Raw genomic sequence first — 18996 nt, 5'->3', positions numbered from 1 at the left:
GCAACAATGGTCGATACAATCATAATCCGACAACCGTTAGTTCAACAGATCAACGAATTTAGTCCGATATCATTTCACTATTGATTGATCGAGACTCTATGAAAATTTTGACAAATAAGAATGGTTTTTATGCTACTTGAATGAAAATCACCGATTCTGATAGAATTACTAAATTCACTGTTACTAATTTTGTCCCTAAATAACTAAAGGCAAAGTATAAAAAGTTGATATTTATAGTTAAAATCCTAAATTCTACAAACACTATTTTTTAAACCCGCATCCTAACCTGACACCCACATTAAGATAGGGAAAAATCACCTATGTAGCGGTTCATTGTACAAATGTGATATTTCCACTATCAGAGAACCTCCTTGTCTCGATGACAGCTTACAGGCCATCGATTAAGCCCTGAGACTACGCCAAAGTGGGTTCTCGCAGCATGAAGTGGTGTCCATGTGTAAAAATGGAAGCTTCAGCAATATACTGAACACTTCGATTTTAATTCCACATCGAATCAAATCATACTCTTTGCCAAACAAGCATCAAACCTATGACACTCATTATGACAAAGCCCAGGGACACTTTTAAGTACAAAATAATGCTCGAACAAAAAAAAAGCATTCCTGAATCAACAGGGAGAGAGAATTGTGGGGATCCTCTGCACACTTTCCTTTTCGTTAAAGCAATAAAACAGATGTTACCTATGGTTTGTTCCTTATAATGCGAACTCATGTGACCAGGATGCAATGTTTGTTTGTTAACGCTTCGCGTTGGCTAACTAGGATTTACGCCGTGACGTCATTTGACAGCTCGCGTGCAGTTTTTACATGGACTTCGTCGATTTTCCTCGAACAAAACCGACGATCGCATCGAACTATGCCAAGTCCATGCAAACAGTGCACCTTTTTCTAACCTCCAAATCTAGTCGGTGTAGAACGGCGCAACAGATGGCAGCACTTCACAAAAAAAGATATCCCGCCCGAATAGGGACTTGAACCCTAGACCGTTGGATTAAAAGTCCAACGCTCTACCGACTGAGCTACCCGGGCTTGTAACAGTACGTGAGAACAGAAAACCAACGATTCTTGCCTGGGGAGAGAGCTTTACGGTCGAAGATAAGTTTATCACTCAGCAGTTGAATGGAGGGGAGTTTGAGTTCTTTCGATTAGTGAGCAACGTGAGTGCGTTACTCATCGTTGAGTTCCGCCATGAATCAGTACACAGCTGTTGGCTGAAGCCAACTTGTTAACAGAGCATTTATATAAACTGGGTAAAAAGGTTTGTATGACACTATTTGTTCCATTGAAAGCCACTTATGATTAATTTTCAAGTAACATGTGATCATTTTGAATCCAATATAACAAATTTAATTACAAAAATGAGGAACTACCATTTACATCGCTAAAGGAATAAACAAACCACAACTTAGAATATTGTTATCAGCATCAGCTCGTTTTAATCACCGGTTACGTAAATGAATATTGCGTGCAATTAAAGGAAAAAAAGTTGCCCGCCCGAATAGGGACTTGAACCCTAGACCGTTGGATTAAAAGTCCAACGCTCTACCGACTGAGCTATCCGGGCTTGATATACAATGGTGCCAAAAGCACTACTGTTCCTTCACTGCTTGAATCTCATCGGTTGCAACAGGTGATAACTACGTGTGTTTCAGGGGGACACAGATATTGTAAAAGATCTGCAACTTCAAATAAATAAGGAGGGTTAGAAAGGTATGTTTGTTTTTTTTTTTTAATGCATAACTTATTTTTATTAGGTCCTCTTAGGTGCTACGACAGGTTAGGACCGAGGGTCGGTCAACATAACAAAACAACATCTTACACTCCACACTTGGATATCATGTAACTGACGAGGGTTACTTGATCCAAACGGGTCTTGAACCTGACGATGTACTCGGAGAAAATGTGCCACAGCTCAGCCGAACTGAGCCATTGCTACCTCTATGTTTTTTGTTGTTGTTATTAAAAATCCATGATTGGACATCGGCTTTTGGGCAATGCGTGTTGAAAATTGACCAAAATAGAAATAAAATTTAGGAAAAGTAGAACGTTTATTTCTGAACATTACCATTTCTTCGAAGAGCCAATTTAACTTAAATGCTTTTAATAACGTTTTTTTTTTGTTAAACAACACGGTTGTTACACAAACGACATTTGTTGTGCATTTTGCAAGGTGACAGCTCGTGTCAAATCGGACCGGTGCTGCGCCATTTTGGCGTGCCCAAGCTTCAACATGTCAGGATGGCCGAGCGGTCTAAGGCGCCAGACTCAAGAGCAATCTTGCCCGCCTAAGCGGGTGCGAGTAACCACCGAGCGTTCTGGTCCTCTCTGAGGGCGTGGGTTCGAATCCCACTTCTGACAGATAACTTTTTTGTTTTTGCTGATTGACGATTACCAGGCGCTCAGGAACAGGTTGGAGGTAAATTTTGGATAAGTAAAGTTTACAAAAAACATACCACCGCCCGAATAGGGACTTGAACCCTAGACCGTTGGATTAAAAGTCCAACGCTCTACCGACTGAGCTATCCGGGCAGAACGAGCAAATAGGAGTGCCATTTTTCCACAGGTGTTCCGGGCGATCTTTGATAAGGTGTTGCGTTTCCCAAGCACGGACTTCAAATGTGACTTACCTGAAAGAAATGAGAGAACAGAAAGAAGTTTCAGTATTGAGATTATTTTTAATGTTTTTGAATATTTTTGCTTGAGATCAACGAACTTTAGGTGGGACGTAGAATGTTTTCAAATGCTCATTTTGCATACAAACTACCCCACAGTGGGGGCAGATGGAAGCTTGAGTGATTTGTTGTTACTTTCGACAGATTAGCGGTGCGAAAATTGCTGCACTTCGCGGATGCTGGGCCAAACAAGTTCATGATCTACTGATCGACTTTTGGAGTCTTGGCTTGGCGCATCAGCAGAGTTGTGCACGCAGCAACACGTTTTTTTTCTTGCTCTTTTGCCTTTCCCGAAGAGTTGTTTTTGTGCAAAATGTTGGGGTTTTTTGTTGTTGTGTTGTTATCGAGCTGCTGTGTTGCCTCTTTTCATAGGAAATCACAACAATAATGGTGGATAGATGGGCGCGAGAGTGAAAGAGAAAGAGATGAAGCAAAAACGATGCATAAAGGTGCGATGAAAGGCAGTGAGTGTGTGTGTGTGTGGGCAAATAAAATAGCGGTGCCGTAGGAATAACAACAAAAAGCAAGAGTTGATGCTCCTCTGGTGGTTGAATAATGAAGTCAGATAACAACAACACACACAGGCGAAAAAAGAGACGTTTGAGATCGAGCGCGTAGACGCGGGGGGAAATTTCTCCAGCTTGAAGACTCGAAATTTGTGTGGACCAGCCGATTTTGATGACAGACATGGTGTCTGCTTGGCTTTCGGGATGAACTTGATATTTTTACAGAAATTTAAGAAGCAGTCACCATTCCACTGAAACATAATGGCATCTGCCTTTGTCTGTGGAATTCAGGTTAAGCATAACCCAGGCATCACACGTCCAAAGACAGGTTATATGGTCCCATTAGGAAATTCCCGTGTAACGACCTTGGCGGAAAGACGCTAACCATTAATGACCCTCGGGGAAGAGAAATGTTTTCGAAAAGTCGAACACGGGCGGCTTAGAGAGCTGGATTGAAAACAGGTTTCGGAATTTGACTTGTCCAGTTCTCGGCTTGTTCGGTCGTCGTCCAAGTTGACTCTCCCGCTGGGTTCGTGCTGGAATTCGATGTCGTTCCGTTTCAGCGTGTACTGTTTGTGGTTGTTGGGAGCAGGGTGCAACTTTAATGTTTATATTCCCGGTCTTATTGCTAATTAATTGCACGATGCCGCCAGGTGTTTGTTTCTACACTGCGCAATTTGCGCAAATGTATAGACGACAACCGCGGGTTCTTTTGTGGCGTGCAATCGTGCATAAGCTTTTGCTGTTTGCCAGCAGTTCGAAGGAGATAACTAGCGTGTTACGCTGAGCTAAAAACCGACGAACGCTTCAAATTTTGATAACGTGAAAAATACAACATGTCAGGATGGCCGAGCGGTCTAAGGCGCCAGACTCAAGAGTACAATCTTGCCTGAGGTTCGAAACTCGGGTTGACGTTGAGCGTTCTGGCCCTCTCTGAGGGCGTGGGTTCGAATCCCACTTCTGACAGAAACTTTTTTAGCGTCAATTGTGACAAATTGCCATTTAAATGGGAGCGACATATCAGTGGGAGCAAGTTAAGACGGAGTCGTAAAAAAGTATACAACTTAAATGACTTTGATTACACTTCGGAAATAGTATGTGAGACAACGCGATTGCGCCGCCTTCAGTGGCGGCATCTGGTTTCTGTTTACGGCGACGAAACCGTCGTATCTCTGGAAGAACACTTGAAGTGCTCTTTGTTCTTGTGCCCCTGGTTTCATGAGTGTTTTTAATGACTTCAGAAGTGCAGTTGTGTCACAAACTACGTATCGGTAGGGAGTCGTGATCCATGCAGTGGTGCCAACAAAACCATTTTTACTACTCACAAGAGTAGTACAAATAGTACAGATTCGATTCTCGTATAAGCTTAATCTTTGCTTCACTTTCTTCATTCAAAAGTGACGGACAGCACTGACCGTGTGCTCCACTAAATGATTGATTGCGAGCGGTCTCTTAAAGTGCATATACTTATAGCTATTAAAAATGAACCCTTTCAGAATGACGGACGGATTGTTCCCAAGACAGATTTACGATGAGTCACGAACTGGTGAGAACACGTCATCCGTGCGTCACCCCTTTGCAGAGATTGATCATATTTAAATTGCATGATTTTCGTGCGTTTCCTCGAAGATAACTCGCGCTATTGGGGGAAAGGTGAGTTACGTTGCGGTTGATTCACTGACCCCCGCGTAATGGGTCCACCATGTTGGGTTCCCACCCAACAGGTGACGATGAGTCAAGTCGCGCACAGAACAAGGAACTTTCCGATGCAAACCACAATACGCGATGGTGAGCGTCAACTGGGTTGACGTTAAGGTTGTCTTAATTGAAATTCAAAAGCAATACACGCGCCTCGGCGACATTGGCACGTTTATCAGTCACGACCGTTGCGTATTTTCTTGGCGTTCGGCTGTGACATCATCGTCGTCAGCCTAATAGCGGGATCCACAATGTTCCGACACCAAGCAGAGTGGTTTTTCTGGTTTCCGGTTGAGTGTTGGCCTTTCCTTCTAGAAGGTTGAGTGTTGTGCTAAATAGCAAAGCAAACTCGTAAATAATTAACAAACATTCATTTGAAAGTACACAACAGAAGATTAAGAAACCAATGGGGTCTTAAAAACTTAAGCTAATTAAGTTCAAATATTCATACAAACGCACCAAATTTTGTACCAATTAGGGCTGTAAATGCTGTACAGAGAGATTGATCAATCCAGGGCCAGCAGAAGCAGCAGTAATTTCTCGATTGGCTCCACTTACGAAAGAACGGTACCGCGAAAAACAAATTGTGTGTGTTTACGTTAATCAATCGCGGACTACAGAGTGTATGCCGTTAAGTGGCAGGTACTTCATATAAATTGGCTAACACTTTTTTAAGTTTAATGGCATTTTGAAACAACAATTTTGTTGTTTATTAAATTATTATTCCATAAAATTACTCAAATTCCCGTACTGCTTTGGACTGATTAACCACCCTAGCCCATAATGTGTATTAATTGCACTTTTATCTCGCTGCTAGTGTGTTTTCGATATTCTACACCAGTAGCAGCTGCCAGCATCGTCGTCGCCGGCGTCCATCAGCACCAACCAATTTAGCCTGAAAAAGTGGGCCCGTATTGGGACGAAGCACATCACATCGAGAACCACATAATTATGCCATATTTTGCGCTAGTTAAGCCGAACGGTAATGCACTTGAGTCTGATATAGCCACACAAGGTTTGTTATGAAAATTGATACTAATTTACATGTCGAAGTTGAAGTAAACTTCAAACCGAAGAGGAAAAACTTCGTATATGTACGAGTTCGCTCTTTGCAATTTTAGTTTAGGCTTTTCTAAGTAATTCAAACATGAGGAAACCTAATGAAATTTACTTGGAGCAACGTAATCTAAAGATGACATTTTTTAAGCGAGTTTTCTTAGAGTTGTAAGTTCAAGTCTCGTCCAAACTCTGAAGTTTTTGTTCTGTTTCTCTTACTACCACTTAAAAGCCAACACTCTTTGGTAGTGCGCGCCTTGGATCTCACACCTTCAAGCCAAACAAACCTTGGCCCAAAGTGGCCCGTTGGCGTTACCAGCACTGGTTGCTGTTGCACTTCTTTCTATCTTTGGATAAACCTTTCAATCGCTAAAAATCGGACACGAACTCCCACGCTTTGCTATAGTGGCACTTAAACGTCCAAGCAACATTCCATTGATATTGTTCTTTTGGTACAAATTTTGTCAAGAAACGTTTAACTCCACGAATCGCTACTTGAAGTATTTAACGAACTTGGCTCAGTTTTCGCCAAAGTATACGGCTAACTTAAATACTAAAAATGACTTATTTATCGCACCGAACCACTTCAATCGCGACGTTAAAAGGCCGTTGCCTGTCATCAAGCCGACAATGTACGACAACAACAACAATGGCCCCAATATGCCGCCGCTAACCAGCCATTCAACCGTCCCAAAATCGTTCGTCTAATTACTTGTTTTCCCGCTCTCTGGTGTGGTGTTTCGCTCCACAAATCTACGCTCGTTTGGAATTTTTCTTTTTTCAAGCTTAGTCGTCAGTCTAAGAAGTAGCGCGACAATAGAGTTTTTAGAGAATGAAACACTTGAGGGGAGCAATTTGTCAACTGTTGCACAAGTTTAAACAATAGATTTTTGTATCGTCCTGGGTTCGATTCCAGTTACCAGTACAATTTTTTTGTCACCATCTACACAAAGCTTGGATGTTATTCCACTCTTCGTGGAGTTAATCGAGCGTGGTGAAGAGGAAAAAAAAATCGGTGAGAAAACCAAGCAACCCGGCACGCCACAGATCCGATGGCGCCGCTGTCACGCCAGCCGAACCGCGACGGATTGTTGGTAAACAGAAAACCGAAATCACCCATGGAAGCTGTAGAGTACTGCGCGGTTTCGCGATAAGCTTCAAGTGCAGATGATGATCTTTGACGATGGCATGGCCTGAACCAGAACAAACCAGAGCGCTGCTCCACCCTAATGGGTCACGTGGCTGATATTTGCCCACTTTTTGCGCGACACGGCCTTTGTTTAGAAGAGAGTGCTTTTAGCTGTTTATTTATGTGCAAAGCAAAAGGCTGGACGCGTCGCGAGCAGTAGTCGTGAGTCGTGGCGGCTTAATTGAGTCCCCCTTCCAGAGCCGGGGCTTAATAACAATAACTAAAGGTGGAGTTAGGGGGGGCGGGGGTTGTTTTGAAGAAAAATGAATGTTTTCTGCATGGCGCGCAAATAAGTGCAGCATTCCTGTGTGGTCTGAACGAGGCGAATGGAATGCATTTTTTTTTTGTGTGTTTTAATCCAAGGAATGGAAATTTTGCTCCACATTTTTTCTTCGAGTGTCTGCAGACACTTTGTCAAGAACAGATCTTGACTTTTTTTTGATAAGGTCCTATAAACAAATGTAAACATTGAGTGTATCCCTTTCACACCTTATGTCAAAGTCCATCGGAGTAAGCGGGATACACTCAATGTTTACATTTGTTTATAGGACCTTATCAAAAAAAAGTCAAGAGATACTCTTTCTCCGGGAGTGTCTATTGTCTGCGGTTAGTGGAATGACCAGAACACGGACACCAGACACCAGAGCACACTTCATTATGATAAATACACTGAAACAGCAGTTGCAGCAGTAGCAGAGTTCGCCCTATTCAACGCTGGATTCCTTTGCATTATTTTAATTAGTCGCCAGGTGTACGGTTACAAGACACGTATCATATTTTCTGAAGAATGACTGCATCGTTGATGGCTAGTAATGGCTTATTTAAGCTTATTTCCTGAAGAGAAAGTGACCGAACAATTATACTAAGTTAATTATATGTTAATAGAAGAAAAAAGTTGATAGCATGGCATCGTAACTCGGAAGGCATCGACGGTAATCTATGTGAATAACTCACTTGCAAACAATTTGTACTGCTGACCGCGGTATCGGCCCAAGTCAATCTTTGCACACTCAATTACAGGCACCCGTTAATTGAAAAAGTTTGTCAATTCGTCTTGATCAAACTCAATCTCGAGTTGTCCGGTCATCACGGCTACCAGCAGCAGCATATTGTGGAAACAAACTAGCGCCAAAATTGATGATTGACATGCTGTGTTGCTTCACAAGTTCTGGCAAGCACCATTGCGTCATCCAAAGTGCGAACACTTTCCCAACAACATTGTGTACAATGAAAAAAAAGTGCCTGTTATCGAGCTCTTATCGACTTTGCGAAGCAATAAATAGATAGTTTTTTTTTTGCTGCTTGCCAATCGACCACGCGATATCAATGTTTGCAGGAGAAGGAGAGGTTCGCACAAACATCCCAGCTTGCTCCCATTTCGGGTGAAGTGTGTTGTTGCCACGATGCTTTTGCAATCGCTTCACAAACTTTACTCACCCAGCGAGCCAAAGATATTGACTTGGATAATGAAGGTTGATATAGCGTTTAATCGATAATGAAGGTTGATATAGCGTTTAAAACCCAACCATGCAAGTTCCATTTTTTTTAATTCAATATGAATAAAGAGTACGACATCAATGCATCAATGGTTTATATCTTGGATTTGTACTGTTACTTAGAGTAGGTAGCTGATACCCAGCAGAGGTTGCCATACTTTTAAGAAATGATTTGTTAAACATTCGCAAAGATACTATATCTTCCTAGTTGTTATTACAGAACATCCACGTTTTGTCATCACAAAATTTGACCCTTTTGGAGCAATGCCAACCCAGGGGTTATGCAACATAATATTGGTACGAGAACCGGTGTTTGGCGAGTTGGATCAACTGTGGTCTTAGCCTTACCCCCCAAAGAAAAAAGAAAAAAAAAAAAAAAGAACCGGTGTTTGGCTGACTGGGGTGAATCCGATATCCGGATGGAAAACCGCAAATCTATGCCGCATAACGACTACTATCAAAAGATGGTGGTAGCAGTTTGTGGTTGTGACAACCTCAGATTTAGAGTTTGAAACCTTTTCAAAGGACATATTGGGAAGATGATATCGATGTTATAGAATCTTAGTCGTGTTACAGACTCCTATTTCAATGCAACTTGTTACGTGTAGTATAGTGAATCTGTACACCGTTCGTAGAACAGTAGCGTCTCATAGTCCGGACCATATTAGAGCACTTCTTAACCGCTAAACCGCAAAAAAGGAATTTGAGAATGACACAATTCTTGTTCTAGATCACAACTAGTCCCTCAATATAGAACGTATGCCGAGGGGACTTTTAAAGGTATTAAAAGCTACTGGAACCAGGTCACCCATAGCAGTCCAAGCGGGAATCGTGACTAATTTTGCGTTTGCGCGTGAATAATTGAATGCCAAACTGAGCGACGTCTACGTCGCCGATCGATCAGATTGATTCCCGAAGCGATCCTCAATATAACTCGTTGAATAATTAATAACACGCGGCTGTCCGTCAATCGTAGAAAGAGAGCGCTGAATCAAAACATCGGGCATTCTCTCCGTCGAAGCACGTTTTGCTGAACCAGGAAAGGAACTGTTTTGATACACGACGGAATGCTTGACCTTGGTGAGGTGCTTGTTTTGTTGTTAGAGACGATGTACACGACACTCGGGTTGGCCGTGTTGACATCCCGCCAAGTTGCGTCATCGTCGTCGTAGAAACTGTGACAAAGCTCCCGTCGTGTACACTGTGCTGGATAAGGGCGGAAGAATTTCAGGGTCTTGCGATGTGTATGTACCGGTTGTTGGGAAGATAACAAAGATGCTTGGAATCTCTGATAGCAGTCTCTGTACGGTTGAGTTGTCTAAAGCTTTTTTTCTGATATCTGTTGAATTACACAGCATTTCTAAAAACATGTGACGAAATCATTAGCTCCAAACTACTTCTCAACTAATTTTATCTTAACCTCACTTACAACGAATGTCAGCAGTACAAACATCTTGAACCAGTAGCCTTGCATCGGCCTCAATAAACTTGACTTGAACTTGTACAGATGCTACTAACTGCTCTACGGGCATCCGTTAAACAAAACAGAGAGCCTGTACAGAGTACCCTCTTCTCTAAACGGGGTGGCCTTAGCTGCTGCTCAACTTCAGTTTTGCGTAAGATTTTATGGTTCACACGTTAAGCGATAGCTCTGTCTCGCTCTCTCTTTGCGTGGGTTGTTATTGTAAGACTCGATCTTGATGCAAAACAGCACTGAACAGTGCGTTCACGGGGTAAACTTGGACCACAACTTCTTGCCGTTTTGGTTCCGTTTTGTTCACCACCAGCTGAGGGAAACTTGCCACGCGTTCTGCAGAGAGACCACCGCTGGGTCATTTAATTGAGAATTGTGTACTGTAGCCGCAGGTACCTTCTCGTGGACGTGGAGGAATTTGCGCGGATGTAATCAGCGACAGACGGGCGGCCTTTCCATGGTCCGGATATGCCGGGGCTTTCCAGCACCACGGCGAAACGTCTGTTTGATTGAGCGATCAAGCGGCTTCATTCGGTGGAATTTGGAACTGCACACCTTTGGATGATTGTATGGACCGGTGCTCAATTTCGTTGGTTTCCGGCACCCCCAGGGTGTCCACTCACGCCATCGGAATGAAGTCATTTGCGTCGGTTTTTCACGTAGACAGTGTATTCTTGTGGAAAAACAACACCACCATGTCTGAATGAACCCGTTCGTTTTGCTCGTTCTTCTTTGGGTGTCGTCGTATTCTCAGTGGTTCTACTCTCATTCAGATTTTTTTCTTCAATGCTCCATTTAATGGTTCTTTGGCCTGTTGATGCCACAAATACGACGATGACGACGACAGGGGGTAAAAGATTGCGGGAGATCCCGGCCGACGCCCCGAGTTCTCAATTTGTTGCTCGTTTTCTTCTTGGCTGGATGGTAAAGGGATGCCAAATATAGTTAAAATTTGAAACGGCAAATTAATTTGTGAAATTTTAATTAAACGGATTCAAGATGTTTTAAAGCTAAATCTTCGAAAAAAAATCTAGGGAATCTCTCCATGAAAAGTAACAAATAAGATTTTTTTAATGCACAAAGTATCCTGCCACTTGTTCACGCTACTGTTACTGCCTCAAAACCATTGAAAAGAAATCAGGATAATGTGTCTATCCAAGTAACACTCAACTATTCTTAATTTTTAACTAGAAAGCGAGGGTGGGAAGACTTGATATCCTTCTTTTTTCGCGCATAGCTTTCTTAATTTATCACAAAACTATTTTTTGCATGAGTAGAGCTTAAAAATTCATCTATGTTTGGCTGAAAACGGTATTTCATCAAAAGAGTTATCTAGCCCAACATATGAAAAAGTCAAAAATAAAAGTTTTTTATCCCTTTCAGAAAGTATTTCTTGATTATTAAATTAAAAAAACAAAATTGAAAAGGCTACTTATTGCAATTTTTTCCTTTTTTTTTTTGTTTTATCTTTGCATGACGATATCTCAGCAACCAAAGGCCATATCAGCAAATTGAAAAAAACCAAAATGTAAGAAGTTTTCTCAGCCCACCGAATTTTTTTTTATGCCGAACATGTGCACTCAAATCAAATCAAATTATTCGCTCTACAGCATTGCCTTGGCGTTCTCGATTGCGAGATTCCTACTCGAAACTAGGTGTTCGAAGGCTTGATTGTTGAGGCAATTGCAAACCTCTTTTTACACCTTAGCTTCCATCCACCCCGGGATTCGAACTGACGACCTTTGGATTATTAGTCCAACTGCCTACCAGCGACTCCACCGAAGCAGGACACAGGGAGACGACTCCTACACCTGGACTGAGCTAACGACCTAACCTTTTTAGGTTAGTCCGGGGCCAACATTTACTTCCCGTCCGACGGAAGGCGTGATCAGACAAATCTCGTCTCGAAAAATGCCACCGGGACCGTCTGGGATCGAACCCAGGCCGACTGGGTGAGAGGCAATCACGCTTACCCCTACACCACGGTCCCGTGCACTATTTTTTATAAAAAAAAATATTTAAAAATGGCTATATCTTGAAAACGATGCACTTTATATACAGTCCAGACTCGATTTTCCGAAGGTTTGTATTGGACTTCAAATAATCGAGTCATTCGTATTTTTTTTTATTTTCCCTCTTTAACATCAAATTAAAGTTCTGCCACCTTAGTCAAATTTGAATGATTGGTTGCGTATTAAATTGAAAAATGCATTTTTTTCAACACCGTCATTTTGGCCGCCATCTTGGATTCAAAAATTCTAATTTTTTTTGAGTGGTTAACAATCAAAAATAAGACAACGAAAAATCATTTTTTTTCCGTGATTCGATTATCAGAAGTTTTGATTATCCTAAGTGAAATTTTGCCATAGCCTTCGGATTATCGAGTCTGGACTGTATTATAAAAAAAATCATCAAAGTACTTTTTGATTGCAAATTAAATTTTCCATTTAATTTGAAGCCGTTGAGAGCCATGGTCTCTACTGATTTATTTTTCTCTTGATGAACGTCAAAAGATTTTCTATTGAGGATGATTCTTCCATCGCTGCTGCTTAGAGACTATTTTTTTTAAATCACTATTTTTTTTTCAAAACATTATGACTAAGTCAAAGATTGTTTGCTCTTTCTCTAATTTTCTGAAGAGATGGCATTTTATAATCCCTAGTGTTTTGAAAATTAATTTTTAGGGACCATCCATAAACCACGTGGACACTTTTTAGAGAATCTGTTATCCCTCCCCCCCCCCCTCCATCGTGGACAACATTGATCAAGAGCTAAATAAATCAAAAAATTCTATAAAATATACAGATTTTTTAATTTTCACAAATCATCTTTGAATGGACAGTAGTGTGGTTCAGGGCTCCTTGGAAATGCAAAAATGTCAGCAAGACCGCTGCATTGTTGATAAAAACATTGTTCTATGTCCACAGAAGCTCCCCTGAAATTTTCAGCCAATTTGGTTCAGGTTTCATCAAAGCTCTATGGCTTTTAAGTTTGTGTGAGATTTTCATTGTTTTACTATGGGGAAAAAACCTTTTTATATTTTGTTACCGCAAAAAATCACAATTCCAATCAAATAAACTAAAACTTCAGATTTATAGAGATTATGGTATGGAGAACAACTTTCTAGAACATCACAACTTAATCTGAACTAATCTGGCTTAGTTATTAGTGGATTAAGCCAAGATGTACTTACTGTATTTTGCAAAGGGCCAATGCTGGCATTTTTTCAGATTTCATCTAGGCGCTCACTGTGATCTGTTTTTTTCCTCACCAGGCAACTTGTTTGTTGTCACTGTCAAAATATTTTTTCAAGTCAAACAATGAGATGGTTTGTTGAGATCATCCGGACAAATTGACCAGTTTTTTTAATGTTTCAGGTCCCACCGCGGTGCATCAAGAAGAACTAGGAACTAATCATGCAGCAGACCCAATAAATTTGAAGTGGCCTGTTTTCCCTGGAGTTCCTGAAGTTTTTAAGGGCGATGTGGCAGATCTTAAAACAATCAGCTTACACGACGGAACTGCTACACTCGAAATCTTCCTAGACTGAGGAACTCTGGCTTAAAATCGTTCTCAGCTCATGTTTAGTCGAACCCATGTCTGTCTCCTTCAAATTTAGAAAAAAAATGAGCCAAAAGTATTTTAGCGCCCTTCCGAGCAGTTTTTGAATTTCGTTGTGAATCTGTGATATTCCACAAACTCAAGGTACTGGTCACTATCATCACCCCAGTTCGATCCTCCGAGCCAGACCTCTCACCAGAACTCTGCTTGATCGGTATTGACTTCTGCTGCTTCTGCGACTGGTTGGTCCCTTCGTCTATATTCGACACTTAAGAATTCTGTGGCTATGGGGCGTCTGCTGCTGTTGATTCCGGCTGACCAGTGATTCTCTTACGAGATGCCCAAGGTGTGGTGGTCTACGATAGTAGGAACCAGCTTAGAGCTCGAGAGAATGTGAAACCCTTCCTTGATAATCATTGTGGCTTTTTAGCCGGATCTCGAGAACTCAACATAAATTTTGTTTTTTTTTTCCAAAAATGATTCCTTCGACGAACTTTGGGCATGTGACTTCATTCGAATTCTGCTGACCTTCGGGGTCCGCCATATTTTTCTGTATTGTGTAGTACGTACAACAAAAGTCATGAGTTCGAACCGTTTTTGCAAGACTTCTATTTTTGGTATTAGAATATCACGTTGAATTGATACGAAGGCAAATTTCTTAACAATACAAACATGCCAATAACCTCCCTTCAAAAATCAAATTATTCGCTCTACAGCATTGCCTTGGCGTTCTCGATTGCGAGATTCCTACTCGAAACTAGGTGTCCGAAGGCTTGATTGTTGAGGCAATTGCAAACATCTTTTTACACCTAAGCTTCCATCCACCCCGGAATTCGAACTGACGACCTTTGGATTGTTAGTCCAACTGCCTACCAGCGACTCCACCGAGACAGGACCCAGGGAGACGACTCCTACACCTGGACTGAGCTAACGAATTAACCTCTAGGTTAGACAGGGGCAGGAGCTTTCACGCAGTTAAAACCTAAGCTTTAATCAAGTTATGAGTTTTGATTCTCTATTAATTAGCAGGAAATTAAGAGAGAGCAATCTCCGGCTCGGACCAACACAACTGAGTTTCTCTAAGGAACAGAGAAATTACAAAAAAAAAACAAGTGAAGTTTTTCAGAATTTCTATATAACAAGCCAACATCAGATATTCGATAAATAGTCAAACAACCTTTTAAAAATGGTTCGTTGGATTTTCCATTTTTCTTGCTCCATCTATTTAGAACGTCATTGTTAAATTTACCCTACTTTGGTAAGATTTTATTTCCATTCTACTAAATCCATGCCGTGTGATTCAAACATTGGCCGATTTATGCCAGGCCGTTAAACTCCTGCCAGAGATCCTCCGTCTAGGACCTCTAAGCATGATCTCGCAGTTCCGTCGTGTAAGCTGATTGTTTTAAGATCTGCCACATCGCCCTTAAAAACTTCAGGAACTCCAGGGAAAACAGGCCACTTCAAATTTATTGGGTCTGCTGCATGATTAGTTCCTAGTTCTTCTTGATGCACCGCGGTGGGACCTGAAACATTAAAAAAACTGGTCAATTTGTCCGGATGATCTCAACAAACCATCTCATTGTTTGACTTGAAAAAATATTTTGACAGTGACAACAAACAAGTTGCCTGGTGAGGAAAAAAACAGATCACAGTGAGCGCCTAGATGAAATCTGAAAAAATGCCAGCATTGGCCCTTTGCGAAATACAGTAAGTACATCTTGGCTTAATCCACTAATAACTAAGCCAGATTAGTTCAGATTAAGTTGTGATGTTCTAGAAAGTTGTTCTCCATACCATAATCTCTATAAATCTGAAGTTTTAGTTTATTTGATTGGAATTGTGATTTTTTGCGGTAACAAAATATAAAAAGGTTTTTTCCCCATAGTAAAACAATGAAAATCTCACACAAACTTAAAAGCCATAGAGCTTTGATGAAACCTGAACCAAATTGGCTGAAAATTTCAGGGGAGCTTCTGTGGACATAGAACAATGTTTTTATCAACAATGCAGCGGTCTTGCTGACATTTTTGCATTTCCAAGGAGCCCTGAACCACACTAATGGACAGCTGCCAAATTTGTATGGAAAATAATATAGTTGAACTGATAATGCAAAATGGCTTTTTGGGCAAACCGCACCCAACAAGTTTCAGCAAACTTAAATGTAAAAATTAAAATTAAAAAAAGGCGTCATAGAATTGCTCTGACTTGGTTTAGTTTAAAACATAAATTGATTTTTATTTTCCAAAATAAATAAGCTTTGGCAAATATTGATGTCTTGAGTAAAAAAGTATAAGTATACAAAAAAATAATTCTGACAACACTTCCATGGGGATCCGACGTTCTGGTCTTGGGTTATCTGAACACATTCATCGGCGAATCTTTCTTCCGCAGACTTTAACACACTCTGTGTCGTATCTTTCCGTTGGGCTCTCTGGTTAGGTCGTTGTCTTTTGCAACATTCTTGCGAGCGACATGCCATGATGGTCCGGTCCACCACAGTCTGGGACAGCCAGCGGACATGGGGCCAGCCGCGTGACCAATTCCACCGGTTGTTTACAGATTTTCCTTCCTTTCCACACCATGTTCTCTTTATTCCTTTTTTTTTGTTTGTAGGTATTAAAGAGAGTTCCGACGACTTATGGTGGGCAGCTGCGTAGGTCGTATTTTTTCTTCTGCTGAGTTCCCTTCGGTCCCTGGCGAGCACATGGCACCGTTATCGATTGATCGCCGGAGGGTGGAGTGTGGGGCCGGGAATTCGCGCCGCCGAGACAAACCCGGGGCCGGCATCTCGGCGATTGACCTCGTTTTGACGACGACACCAACACACTTGCACGCGCAGACGACGCCGGCCGTTGTACGCCGTCGCGACGCCGCCCGTGTCACACGCCCTTATCCTGTTTGGCGCTGAAAGTGTGTGAATGGGTGGAGATGCGCGTGTGTTGGTGTAAAACGCCGGTTCCGGCTAGGGATGTTAGCATCCCGTCTGGCAGCATGCTCACCCATACAAGAGAGTAGTAGTGTGGGGTGTAGATAACAATTTGTTGACTCATAATTTTTAGAATGATAAAAAGATGCACTTTCTGAGTTTTGTTATTCTTATGTGCAGTTCAATTTATGACCTTTCAAATATGATTCAAAATTTGACAACTCACCCTAACGACTGCGTCAAGAGACCCAACGTTCGTTATGTGATACTTGGTGGGAGTTGTGCAAAATGGATAGAACGGATAATGCAATTTGTACAAGTGGAAACTGCATATTGCAACGAGAACGCCAGACTGCAGGGATTTTTCTTCCTTTGCTTTTCATTTCCGAGTTTTCCAGTCAGTTTAAAGGGGTTTAAAGAGGAGTAGAACGTTGAACTCTGGAGCAACATTTGAAAGGGGCGGTACGACATTGCTCTTACGGCCTTTCGTCCCATTTAAACGCGTGTAATGAAAGGCCGTAAGAGCAATGTCGTACCGCCCCTTTCAAATGTTGCTCCAGAACTGTAATAACAACTGCTCAAATAAATTTTCCAGCAGAGCAATTTTTCAATTTGTCTTGGGGTCCTGAACAACGCCTCAGATTTTGGGACGAGTGGTTTATTCTACAATTTGCACAAAACGATTTAATTTTTCGTTCGAGTTTGTATGGGAATACCAGGTTTGTTGTGCTTTGTTTTTATTTTAATTTCTAGTTTTCAAGCAAATTTAAAACCAAGTTATGAAGTATTATGGTCTGCTTTTAAACGTTCTTGACAAAATATGATGCTAAACTGCTTCTAACAAAAGATATAACGTGTCCAAAGCTGGTCTAAAACATAAAAATTTCAGACCAGCTTTGAGCATTTATACTTAACTTTAGAGCATTGTTTTTGTTTGTTAAGCTTAAAAATAGTTATTGGTTTATTTGTTGTATCTTATTCCAGGAAAAGGTAGACTTTTGCCCACTAACATCGAATCTAGACAAAAAGTTAATTCGAAATGGTATGCCGAGCACACATCAGAATGATGAGCAACTTAAACCTAAAGCGAAATTGTATGGTTTAATCGTAAGTTTCATAAAATAATAAAACATGAATTTTGTACAGTCAAAAATGTAAAAATGTGGGTTTCCCAATTGAAATTTCCATATAAATTTCAATCGCTCTGCGAGAATCATAGACTTAAAAAATCGCTTCCAAATTTTGGAAGGTTGTTAGGGAAACTAAATAGGAACAAAAATAATGTTGCTGATTAGTTCTTTCCAGTTTTTTTTTCTTTCAATATATTGAGATGCATTCTATTGGATCATAATTCAATTGTTTTATTTGACATCAGGAATTAATTTCATAATTTTCTGTTAAATTTAATTTTTACACATTTATTTAGAGGATCATCCACAAACCACGTGGACACTTTTTTGGTAATCTCAACCCCCCCCCCCCATCGTGGACAAACTTTTTTGTATGGATCGTGGACAAACGCCATACCCCCCCCCCCCCCCCTAAAATGTCCACGTAGTTTATGGATGAGCCCTAGGTAAAATTACACTTAAAAGACTTAATATTCAACAATCAATTTTTCAACTACAGAGAAACATCTTTTTACGCGGTGGCGTTACGCTTTTTGTTTCGTAGATTTCTCTTAAACCATACAATATTTTTGCAAGCTTCAAAAAGCATTTGTAGATCTTAACAAAACCTACAAATTGCTTTTAAAAGATTGCAAAAATGTTGCGTCGCTCCTGATAAATCAACAAATTAGAAAAACGTAACGCACCGCGTAAAAAGAGGTTTCTCTGTATCCACAATTAATTTTGTTGTTAAATTGCGAATTGTTTACATTGTTTTTGAATGGTGATTACATAATGCATTTTGCAAATGAGGTTTGCCCTTATTTAGAAAAAAAAATCTTATTTTTTGTGTTTGTCATATGGCCAGATGGTGCTCTCGAACACCAAATCTAGAGTTTTTTTTAAAGCTATTGTGTTTCATGTGTTTATAAGACCATTTAACACTGGAACGGCAAAAAAGTTTGAACGGTAACTTCAACTCGCTGGTTCTCGGGCATAACTCAACCAATCGGGATTATTCTTGTTTCCAGGGATTTGTAAGAATGTCTGAATGATTCTGAAATTTTGCAGAACTTGATTTGAACAAATCTGTAATTTCTGCGACCGAAAACATCGTTCCAACTTTTTTTAAACGAAAGTCTTCGCGGATTTTTTGCGATTTTTTCTTTACACGCGAAAAAAAAAGTTGGAACGATGTTTTCGATTGCAAAAATTACAGATTTGTTTAAATTGAGTTCTGCAAAGTTTTAGGATCATCTAGACATTCTAACAAATCAATGGAAAAA

General features: G+C 40.8%; 1 protein-coding gene and 5 non-coding genes across 6 annotated transcripts in view; 2 read left to right on the top strand and 4 right to left on the bottom strand.

Annotated features, from left to right (window-relative positions):
- The window catches only part of LOC120427399 (plastin-1), a 51316-nt gene that overhangs the window by 24606 nt on the left and 7714 nt on the right, over positions 1-18996 (bottom strand). The window lies entirely within an intron of this gene.
- Positions 977-1049, bottom strand: Trnak-uuu (transfer RNA lysine (anticodon UUU)). The gene has a single exon. It is a non-coding gene; the product is annotated as a tRNA-Lys (tRNA).
- On the bottom strand, positions 1512-1584 carry Trnak-uuu (transfer RNA lysine (anticodon UUU)). The gene has a single exon. It is a non-coding gene; the product is annotated as a tRNA-Lys (tRNA).
- Trnal-caa (transfer RNA leucine (anticodon CAA)) lies at positions 2253-2378 on the top strand. Its single transcript has 2 exons — positions 2253-2290; positions 2334-2378. It is a non-coding gene; the product is annotated as a tRNA-Leu (tRNA).
- Positions 2477-2549, bottom strand: Trnak-uuu (transfer RNA lysine (anticodon UUU)). Its single transcript has one exon. It is a non-coding gene; the product is annotated as a tRNA-Lys (tRNA).
- Positions 4037-4164, top strand: Trnal-caa (transfer RNA leucine (anticodon CAA)). Its single transcript has 2 exons — positions 4037-4074; positions 4120-4164. It is a non-coding gene; the product is annotated as a tRNA-Leu (tRNA).

Source organism: Culex pipiens, chromosome 1 (genome assembly GCF_016801865.2).
Source record: "Culex pipiens pallens isolate TS chromosome 1, TS_CPP_V2, whole genome shotgun sequence".
NCBI classification, from domain to species: domain Eukaryota; kingdom Metazoa; phylum Arthropoda; class Insecta; order Diptera; family Culicidae; genus Culex; species Culex pipiens.
Note: the sequence above shows the minus strand (reverse complement) of the source record. Positions and strands in the feature narration are given on the sequence as shown.